General features: G+C 41.6%; 1 protein-coding gene across 6 annotated transcripts in view; it reads left to right on the top strand.

Moving 5' to 3' along the window:
• The window catches only part of iglon5 (IgLON family member 5), a 354,636-nt gene that overhangs the window by 247,162 nt on the left and 95,453 nt on the right, over positions 1–12,021 (top strand). The window lies entirely within an intron of this gene.

Raw genomic sequence — 12,021 nt, 5'->3', positions numbered from 1 at the left:
GGTGGTTCATATTTAATCCCACACCTCCAGCACCTTGCCTCTCCTAATCCTGAGGCGGCCTCCTTGTATCACGGAGACGCTTGTGTAAATATTTAATTGGCTGCAGCACGCCGCTGTTCATTATGCGGCGCCCCGTCACCGCCCAAAGTCACTCTTTGTGCGTTCACACTGAAACCGGAAGGCTCAATTCCCTTTCATTCCACGCCTTTTAAAGTGGGACTTTTGGATAAACAGCTGGCGGCGAAGAGCCACATTTTTAATTACCTGTGTTGTGAAGGCTTTCCTGGAACTCTCTCCAGGAAAGATTGGATTCCGCGGGACTCGTGCTGTTCAGTTGGATCACAGGTGTCAAACTCAAGGCCCGGGGGCCACATCAATTTGTGTGGCCCCCGGAAGCATGGAAATAATGTGTAAATATAGTACCTTATCTTTTCTTAATATATAAATAAATGTACTGTGTACAATTACATATATTTACACTTGAATTATCTCTAATAATAAAACTAAATATTGTGTCATACATTTCAAAACAATGTTCAAATAAAGATAAATACTTAAATATCTAGTCCAGTCCATAGTGGAACTAGTTAATAGTGTGAGAGTCCAGTCCATAGTGGATCTAGTTAATAGTGTGAGAGTCCAGTCCATAGTGGATCTAACATAATAGTGTGAGAGTCCAGTCCATAGTGGATCTAACATAATAGTGTGAGAGTCCAGTCCATAGTGGATCTAACATAATAGTGTGAGAGTCCAGTCCATAGTGGATCTATCATAATAGTGTGAGAGTCCAGTCCATAGTGGATCTAACATAACAGCGTGAGAGTCCAGTCCATAGTGGATCTAACATAATAGTGTGAGAGTCCAGTCCATAGTGGATCTAGCATAATAGTGTGAGTCCAGTCCATAGTGGATCTAACATAATAGTGTGAGAGTCCAGTCCATAGTGGATCTAACATAATAGTGTGAGAGTCCAGTCCATAGTGGATCTAACATAATAACGTGAGAGTCCAGTCCATAGTGGATCTAACATAATAGTGTGAGAGTCCAGTCCATAGTGGATCTAACATAATAGTGTGAGTCCAGTCCATAGTGGATCTAACATAATAGTGTGAGAGTCCAGTCCATTGTGGATCTAACATAATAGTGTGAGTCCAGTCCATAGTGGATCTAACATAATAGTGTGAGAGTCCAGTCCATAGTGGATCTAACATAATAGTGTGAGAGTCCAGTCCATAGTGGATCTAACATAACAGTGTGAGAGTCCAGTCCATAGTGGATCTAACATAATAGTGTGAGAGTCCAGTCCATAGTGGATCTAACATAACAGTGTGAGAGTCCAGCCCATAGTGGATCTAACACAATCGTGTGAGAGTCCAGTCAATAGTGGATCTAACATGATAGTGAGAGTCCAGTCCATAGTGGATCTAACATAATAGTGAGAGTCCAGTCCATAGTGGATCTAACATAATAGTGTGAGAGTCCAGTCCATAGTGGATCTAACATAATAGTGTGAGAGTCCAGTCCATTGTGGATCTAACATAATAGTGTGAGTCCAGTCCATAGTGGATCTAACATAATAGTGTGAGAGTCCAGTCCATAGTGGATCTAACATAATAGTGTGAGAGTCCAGTCCATAGTGGATCTAACATAACAGTGTGAGAGTCCAGTCCATAGTGGATCTAACATAATAGTGTGAGAGTCCAGTCCATAGTGGATCTAACATAATAGTGTGAGAGTCCAGTCCATAGTGGATCTAACATAATAGTGTGAGAGTCCAGTCCATAGTGGATCGAACATAATAGTGTGAGAGTCCAGTCCATAGTGGATCTAACATAATAGTGTGAGAGTCCAGTCCATAGTGGATCTAACATAATAGTGTGAGAGTCCAGTCCATAGTGGATCTAACATAATAGTGTGAGAGTCCAGTCCATAGTGGATATAACATAATAGTGAGAATCCAGTCCATAGTGGATCTAACATAATAGTGTGAGAGTCCAGTCCATAGTGGATCTAGCATAATAGTGTGAGTCCAGTCCATAGTGGATCTAACATAATAGTGTGAGGGTCCAGTCCATAGTGGATCTAACATAATAGTGTGAGTCCAGTCCATAGTGGATCTAACATAATAGTGTGAGAGTCCAGTCCATAGTGGATCTAACATAATAGCGTGAGAGTCCAGTCCATAGTGGATCTAACATAATAGTGTGAGAGTCCAGTCCATAGTGGATCTAACATAACAGTGTGAGAGTCCAGTCCATAGTGGATCTAACATAATAGTGTGAGAGTCCAGTCCATAGTGGATCTAACATAACAGTGTGAGAGTCCAGTCCATAGTGGATCTAACATAATAGTGTGAGAGTTCAGTCCATAGTGGATCTAACATAACAGTGTGAGAGTCCAGTCCATAGTGGATCTAACATAATAGTGTGAGAGTCCAGTCCATAATGGATATAGTTAATAGTGTGAGAGTCCAGTCCATAGTGGATCTAACATAATAGTGTGAGAGTCCAGTCCATAGTGGATCTAACATAACAGTGTGAGAGTCCAGTCCATAGTGGATCTAACATAATAGTGTGAGTGTCCAGTCCATAGTGGATCTAACATAACAGTGTGAGAGTCCAGTCCATAGTGGATCTAACATAATAGTGTGAGAGTCCAGTCCATAGTGGATCTAACATAATAGTGTGAGAGTCCAGTCCATAGTGGATCTAACATAATAGTGTGAGTCCAGTCCATTGTGGATCTAACATAATAGTGTGAGTCCAGTCCATAGTGGATCTAACATAATAGTGTGAGAGTCCAGTCCATTGTGGATCTAACATAATAGTGTCAGTCCAGTCCATAGTGGATCTAACATAATAGTGTGAGAGTCCAGTCCATAGTGGATCTAACATAATAGTGTGAGTCCAGTCCATTGTGGATCTAACATAATAGTGTGAGTCCAGTCCATAGTGGATCTAACATAATAGTGTGAGAGTCCAGTCCATTGTGGATCTAACATAATAGTGTGAGTCCAGTCCATAGTGGATCTAACATAATAGTGTGAGAGTCCAGTCCATAGTGGATCTAACATAATAGTGAGAGTCCAGTCCATAGTGGGGCCAGCAGGAGATCATATTGAGTGGAGACAGGTCAGCAGTGCAGAGACGTCACCAACTGATGCACAGATGAGTGGTCCACCCTGGGTCCCGACTTTGAACAGCTAGCGCGTCATCTGTGGTCACCTAATAACCTCTCCACGAAGGAGAGGGGGTCAGAGCAGAAAAGAGACGGCAGATCAACTGGTCTAAAATGGGGGTCTATTTAAAGGCTAGAGTATACAAATGAGTTTCAGGATGGGACATAAATGCCTCTACTGAGGTAGCATCTCTAACTGTTACTGCTAGAACATTCCAGAGTACTGGAACCCCAATAGAAAACCATCCCATTCCATTTAATTGAATTCCATGTTTTTTTTTTTGGGGGGGGGGGGGGTTTAAAACCTGCAAATATTACGTTAAAATTGTGGCGACTGAGCTGCCAGTTTTATACAGTACATTCGAAATATTTAGTTTTGGACAGCATATGTAAAAAAAGCCAATCATACACATGTTTTATATATACACATTTATATTCATACTGTATATTATTCACTGTTTAAATGCGGCCCTCTCAGGGCAACCATAACTACGATGTGGCCCTCAGTGAAAACCAGTTTGACACGCCTGAGTTAGATTGTTTATTACAGAAGTCCAAAATATCATTTTGACATGTTTACTTACACACAAAAACCTGGCGTACGTACCAGGACTGACCTTGGCGTGGAAACGTGTGCTGCTTCATGGCTGAAGTGCGTACATTTCTGCAGGCTGTGGATCAAAATGTGTCATTTGGCAACATTTGATTCCAACAAAGTAAAAAAGATCGAGGAAGGAGACAATGTTCACTTTTTCGCCAAATGCATTTGATGCTTCATCGTCATATTACCCTATTTTCCGGACTATAAAAAAATTATATTTATGACCCGCAACGCACTATAAGCCGCAGATGTATACGTTGTGAAATGAGTTATTTACACAGAAATATCTTTTAAATGTTTATTTGCATACCTTGTTTCCAAACGGTGTCAGTAAAATGGCTGATCAAACAAAACAGAAGTCATCGTCATGGACGCACTAGCTGTGGAAGCTAGCTCTCTAATCAGCTAAACAGACTCAAACTATACAGAAAGAAAGCCATTGTAAGTTAATAATGCTAACACAGACACTCCTAAACGTGTTAGCATATTCGCTAATGCTAACGACGCTAGCACGCACAATTATGAATTTTTAGTCTTCTGGATTTTAACATACTTCTATTTTTAGTAGGAAAACCATGCAACTATTGTTACATGAGGCCCCTGATTTAGGTCAACATGCTGAAGTGGCTCAAATTCAATGTTGAAGTAGCCTGAATTCACTCGGGAATAATTTACATTTAATCTGATTTGTGCGGTTTATACTGCAGCTGCATTGCCAAATATCCATTCCGTATCGGGCTTAGGACCACATGTTGAAATGGATCTAATTGAATATGGGGAAAAAAATCAGATTCCGAGATTTTTGGACTTATGCTGCAATGCAAAATATCTGATTTTGGACCACATGTTGAAGTAGCCTGAATCCACTTTGGAATAATTCTGATTTTATGTGGTTTGTGTTGTTCATACTACGGTTGCATTGCAAAATATCCATTCTGTATCTGGTTTAGGACCACATGTTGAAGTAGCCTGAATCCTATGTAGAAACACAGATACCAGGAGGTTTGTGCTAAAATACATCCTTTTTGGATCAGATTTAAGACAATGTGTTGAAGTAGCATGAATCCACTCTGAAATGTTTAGACTACAGTTACATTGCAAAATAACAGATTTAGGATCAGGTGTTGATGTGGCCTGAACCCAGTCTGGACTAAATTAGATTTAATGTGGTTTATGTTGTTTACACTGAAGTCAAACTGCCAAATGGTCCAGTCTGCGTCAGGTCTATGTGTTGACATACCGTAATTTCCGGACTATAAGCCGCTACTTTTCCCCCTCGTTCTGGTCCCTGCGGCTTATACAACGGTGCGGCTTATATACGGCCTGTTCTTCTCCGACACCGACGAAGAGGATTTCGGTGGTTTTAGTACGCAGGAGGAAGACGATGACACAATGATTAAAGACTGACTTTTCATATACCGGTAGGCTGGTTATTTTGATAACGTACAGGCGAGCACTTTGTATTACTTTGCACCGTTGTATTATTTGTACTCTGCATGAATATTGTTCGCCATGTCAAAGATGTGAAAGTTTGATTGAATGATTGAAAGATTTATTGTTAATAAATGGGACGCTTTGCGTTCCCAAACAGTCGTCTCTGTCCCGACAATCCCCTCCGTGGTAGCAGGAACCCCTATATACTACGCTAATTACACATCAAAACCCTGCGGCTTATAGTCGGGTGCGGCTTATATATGGAGCAATCTGTATTTTCCCCTAAATTTAGCTGGTGCGGCTTATAGTCAGGTGCGGCTTATAGTCCGGAAATTACGGTAGATTGAATCCACTCTGGAATAGTTTAGTTTGTGTCGTTTATGCCAAGGGTTCTTCACCTTTGTTACTTTTCCACTACAGAGAGGCAAAAAATATGTTAATTAAATAAACTTGCAATAAAATTTGAGTGCAAATGAAAATGCAGCTTCACCACTTTAGTCAATTGTTTTTGCGCTGAAGAAACCTCTCAATGACTCCAGCTCTAGACTTCTTCTGTTGGTTTGATATTGTCAATACTGCCGCAAGTGGTGAAAAAGTGTATTACAACTGGGTACCGCTGCGGCCCATACGGACCACAGATATTTACAAATATACACTCTGTATCAGGTTTGGAACCCAAGTTAATTTGGCCTAAATCCAACCTGGAAATATTCCGATCATAAAAAATACAATATATTGGCCCTGTTTTATATTTTAGACTACTTATTATCCAACCTGTAATGGATTGAGCCCAGGAGAAAATCTGATTCCAGTTTGTGCTGTTCACACTTTGACTAAGAAAATGACGGGGGGGGGGGGGAATCCGGATCTGTTTCATTTTACAAGCACTGTGTCGGCTTCAGCGTGAGCTCGCACTTCACCGCCACAACGATATTTGCCGACAATTCCGAGACTTTTTGAGTGTGGCTTTTATCACCTGCTGCTTTCGCGTCTGTGCAATGTTGCCAGTCTTCCTCTCAGGGAATAAAACATACTGGTCATTCCAAAATTATTTTGGATGACATATGTGTTGAGTAAAAAGGACCACCGAGACAGAATAGTACTTGGCCAGGTTTTACTAAAGCTTCAGGAGACCAGCCCTTACAACGCAACCATAGCATCAGCAAGCGAGGTCTAAAAGTAAGACAAAAGGAGTTACCGTATTTTTTTTAATGTCGTAAATGTGATGTTTTATGTATTTGTTTACTGTTTTTAATGTAACCTTGCTGCTGCCCTCTTGGCCAGGTCTCCCTTGGAAAAGAGATCTTTGATCTCAATGGGATTTTACCTGGTTAAATAAAGGCTAAATAAAAAAATAAGTAAAAAAATAAAAAAATTTCCGCACTATAAGGCGCACCTTCAATTAATGGCATATTTCAAAACGTTGTTCATAGATAAGGCGCACCGGATTATAAGGCGCACCTATGCATCCATTAGATGGAGCTGCGCTGAAGGGAATGTCAACAAAACAGTCAGGTCAGTCAAACTTTATTAATAGATTACAAACCAGCGTTCTGACAACTCTGTTCACTCCCAAAATGAATAAACAGCTGTTTTATTATTTTCCCCGAGGTAAAGTCAGTGACGTGGTGTTTTGTTTATCTTTTAAGAACAGCAAGGTATAACATGTAGTGCAACATTTATATCACATACTGGAGGGGAACTTTTCCCTCATTCAATAATCAGGTAAAAAACAGTGATACTGTTACGGTAAATCAAACGTTAGTGCAATCACAATATAGTAACACTCCAAATAGTGCAGAGCAATAACAATATATCAATAACTCAACGTTGCTCAAACATTAAAGGCCTACTGAAATGAATTTTTTTTATTTAAACGGGAATAGCAGATCCATTTTATGTGTCATACTTGATCATTTCGCGATATTGCCATATTTTTGCTGAAAGGATTTAGTAGAGAAAATCGACGATAAAGTTCGCAACTTTTGCTCGCTGATAAAAAAAAGCCTTGCCTGTACCGGAAGTAGCGTGACGTCACAGGAGCTAGTATTCCTCACAATTCCCCATTGTTTACAATGGAGCGAGAGAGATTCGGACCGAGAAAGTGACGATTACCCCATTAATTTGAGCGAGGATGAAAGATTTGTAATGAGGAATGTTACAGTGAAGGACTTGAGAGGCAGTGATGGACGTATCTTTTTTCGCTCTGACCGTAACTTAGGTACAAGCTGGCTCATTGGATTCCACACTCTCCTTTTTTTATTGTGGATCACGGATTTGTATTTTAAACCACCTGGGATACTATATCCTCTTGAAAATGAGAGTCGAGAACGCGAAATGGACATTCAGTGCCTTTTATCTCCACGACAATACATCGGCGAAATGCTTTAGCTACGAGCTAACGTGATAGCATCGTGCTTTAACTGCATATAGAAACAAAAAAAATAAACCCCTGACTGGAAGGATAGATAGAAAATCAACAATACTATTAAACCGTGGACATGTAAATACACGGTTAATGCTTTCCAGGCTGGCGAAGGTTAACAATGCTGTGCTAACGACGCCATTGAAGCTAACTTAGCAACCGGACCACACAGAGCTATGCTAAAAACATTAGCTCTCCACCTACACCAGCCAGCCCTCATCTGCTCATCAACACCCGTGCTCACCTGCGTTCCAGCGATCGGCAGAAGGACGAAGGACTTCACCCGATGCGTTTGGCGGCCCGGAGACGTAGGAAGTCAAGGTGAGGTCGGCGGCTAGCGCGGCTGCTCTCCAACAAAGTCCTCCTGGTTGTGTTGCTGTAGTCCGCTGCTAATACACTGATCCCACCTACAACTGTCTTCTTTGCAGCCTTCATTGTTCATTAAACAAATTGCAAAAGATGTCCAGAATACTGTGGAATTATGAAATGAAAACAGAGCTTTTTGTATAGGATTCTACGGGGTACCATAACTTCCGTTAAACTGACTTCGTCACCCGCATACATCATCATACCGCGACGTTTCAGCCCGATATTTCCCGGGAAATTTTAAATGTCACTTTATAAGTTAACCCGGCCGTATTGGCATGTGTTGCAATGTTAAGATTTCATCATTGATATATAAACTATCAGACTGCGTGGTCGCTAGTAGTGGCTTTCAGTAGGCCTTTAATGTCACACAACACAACACACAAAATAAACATGTATAACTCACTTTATGAAGTTATTCCTCATCCACGAATCCCTCAAATTCTTCTTCTTCAGTGTCCGAATCAAACAGTTGGGCGAATACGGCATCCAACATGCCCGGCTCTCGTCGAAGTCGTCATTAATGGAGTCAGTGTCGCTGCTGTTGTCTAGCAGTTCAGTGACAATTCCTGCCTTCCTGAAAGCTCGGACCACAGTTGAGACTGATATATCAGCCCAGGCATTTACCATCCACTGGTCTTTACGTAAAGACACAAATGGAAATGAAACGGCATGCCTCGCGCAGTCATATATCCCAGCATGCACCGCGCGCTTCTTCTTCTACGGGGGAAAATGAAGTCAGCGGCTGCTTACCGTAGTTGCGAGACCTGTTGTGGCTCAATATTGGTCCATATATAAGGCGCACCGGATTATAAGGCGCACTGTCAGCTTTAGAGAAAATTGGAGGTTTTTAGTTGCGCCTTATAGTGCGGAAAATACGGTACTTGGCCAAGTTTTACTAAAGCTTCAGGAGACCAGCCCTTACAACGCAACCATAGCATCAGCAAGCGAGGTTTAAAAGTAAGACAAAAGGAGTTAACTCTTATAGTGAGAAGGCAGTCCCCCCTTTACGGAGAGGGATGCACCTGCTGATAAGAAGAGGGACCGTGTCCTTCACGGAACAGAACTGGCTGAGGAGTGATTAGTCATGTTTGTGCAAGACACTGGACGCTGACCGGAAGTATACCGGCCCGCACGAACATCTCCAGAGCGGGAAAGTACCAGTAGCATGATCACACATTACAATGTTATACTAAAGCATCAAAGTATATACGAAATATTCTCCACAGCAACAACCACTTCCTGTCAATATTCTGCCGCATCATTTGCATAATCCCGCCGCTTCTTGTCTTTTCCCCCTTCCTTATGAAGAATCCCATGGCCTGCTTAAAATGGATTATTGTCCGGGGTTTTTTAATAGCCCCATCTTGAAGCCGATCATGCTTTCAGAGGTGGCCTTCTTTCCTCCCCCCCTCCCCGTGCGTGTGTGTGTGTGTGTGTAAGTGTGTGTGTGCAATTGTCAAGGGCAATGCAGAATAGATGTACAAAGGAAGGCTGCAAGGACGGCTCAGGCTAAAGTTGTACAGCTCAATGGAGCGCCGCTCACAAGTGTCTGCCAGTAGCAAGTGCAATTACAAACAGCCGCATGTAAAAGTCAAGAGAACACAAATCACGTAACAGACGAGCAGGCAGCCTCTGAGCACACAATGCACGCAGGAGAGCGCACAAAAATGCATAGTTGATGGCGATGTGACACATAAACCTGCAATGTAAAAAAGGCCAAACAAATCACAACCTGGGGCTGTGCGGAAGAATGCAGGTGGGTGGTCGTGTGTGTGTGTGTGTGTGTGTGTGTGTGTGTGTGTGTGTGTGTGTGTGTGTGTGTGTGTGTGTGTGTGTGTGTGTGTGTGTGTGTGTGTGTGTGTGTGTGTGTGTGTGTGTGTGTGTGTGTGTGTGTGTGTGTGTGTGTGTGTGTGTGTGTGTGTGTGTGTGTGTGTCGCAGAGGTGGAAGAGGCTTGTGTCCTTGCCAAGACAGCAGGTCGCGGCAAGGACAAGTGACAAGTGATGAGCAGCAGGTCAGGCAGACTATTTTTAAGATGCTGGAAAGCTAGTGACGCCCCTGGTGCAGTGGTACCTCGGTTTTTGTTCTCAGTCCATTTCAAACAGCCAAAAATGTGAACAAAAAACACTCAATTATACATTTGTATTGTACTATTATGCCTTTATTTATGCTTTCTTACTTTTTTCCTTATATTTTTTTAACGATATGTATACATATATATATATTATAAGAATTAGATATTTTTAAATGTTATTTCTTAATCCATAGTCATGTTTAAAGCAGCTAGTATTTTCCCATGTAGGCAAGGCAAGGCAAGGCAACTTTATTTGTATAGCGCTTTTCATACACAAGGCAGACTCAAAGTGCTTCACAGACAACAAAGTGAAATGAAAGAAAATAAAAGCAAAATTGAAATGCAGACAATAAAAATAAAAACAGTGCAGACGTTAAAAGTTAAAAGATTTAGCTGGAAGCTAAGGTGAACATAAAAGTCTTCAGTCTAGTTTTAAAAGAAAGTCAGAGTTGGGGAAATTCTGACATCTTCAGGAAGTTTATTCCAGCTATTTGTTGCATAGTGACTGAATGATGCTCTCCCTTGATTTGACTTTACTCTTGGAACCGCTAACAGATTGGTAGTGTGTCTTCTCGTGCTTTTATTTTATGTCCGCTGGTAAACTCTTTGTTTTGTCTTGAGGGCTCCTGTTTGTCGGCTCACAGAGCGGTTTTGGCCAGTTCCTTATCTGTTTTGAAGTAGCAGCTGTATTTCTTTCTGGGTGGGAGGGGCTGTTTTTGCTCAACGTAACCTGAGTCCTTTTGTTTGGATTTAGACCTCGCTTGCTGATGCTATGGTTGCGTTGTAAGGGCTGGTCTCCTGAAGCTTTAGTAAAACTTGGCCAAGTACTATTCTGTCTCGGTGGTCCTTTGTGTCATCCAAAAGAACTTGGGAGTGAGTATGCCTTTATTTATGCTAACTGATTACCATTTTACTCATATTTTTTTAACTTTATATATATACAGTGGTGGTCAAAAGTGTACATACACGTGTAAAGAACATCATGTCATGGCTGTCTTGAGTTTCCAATCATTTCTACAACTCTTATTTTTTTGTGATGTAGTGATTAGAGCACATACTTGTTGCTCACAAAAAACATTCATGAATTTTGCTTCTTTTATGAATTTATTATGGGTCTACTGAAAATGTGAGGGTCAAAAGTATACGTACAGCAATGTTAATATTTGCTTACATGTCCCTTGGCAAGTCTCACTGCAATAAGGCGCTTTTGGTAGCCATCCACAAGCTTCTGCTTGAATTTTTGACCACAAAATTGGTGCAGTTCAGCTAAATGTGTTGCTTTTCTGACATGGACTTGTTTCTTCAGCATTGTCCACACGTTTAAGTCCGGACTTTGGGAAGGCCATTCTAAAACCTTCATTCTAGCCTGATTTAGCCCTTCCTTTACCACTTTTGAGGTGTGTTTGGGGTCATTGTCCTGTTGGAACACCCAACTGCGCCCAAGACCCAACCTCCGGGCTGATGATTTTAGCTTGTCCTGAAGAATTTGGAGCTAATCCTCATTTTTCATTGTCCCATTTAAAGCAGCAGTTCCATTGGCTGCAAAACAGGCCCAGAGCATAATACTACTACCACCATGCTTGACGGTAGGGATGGTGTTCCTGGGATTAAAGGCCTCACCTTTTCTCCTCCAAACATATTGCTGGGTATTGTGGCCAAACAGCTCCATTTTTGTTTCATCTGCCCACAGAACTTTCCTCCAGAAGGTCTTATCTTTGTCTATGTGATGTCAGATGAAACAAAAATGGAGCTGTTTGGCCACAATACCCAGCAATATGTTTGGAGGAGAAAAGGTGAAGTCTTTAATCCCCTTTTTTTTTTAAATTTGGGATGTATCGCAGACCAGGTTGTGGACGGTGGCGTAGTTTGCGGACCCCTGGTGTATACTGTCGGTATACACAACATTAATGTGCTGACAACCTCAGTTTCCATTGATTCATTCC

The sequence above is a fragment of the Entelurus aequoreus genome, linkage group LG11 (assembly GCF_033978785.1).
Source record: "Entelurus aequoreus isolate RoL-2023_Sb linkage group LG11, RoL_Eaeq_v1.1, whole genome shotgun sequence".
Lineage (NCBI taxonomy): Eukaryota > Metazoa > Chordata > Actinopteri > Syngnathiformes > Syngnathidae > Entelurus > Entelurus aequoreus.
This window is presented reverse-complemented; position numbering and strand designations above follow the sequence as displayed.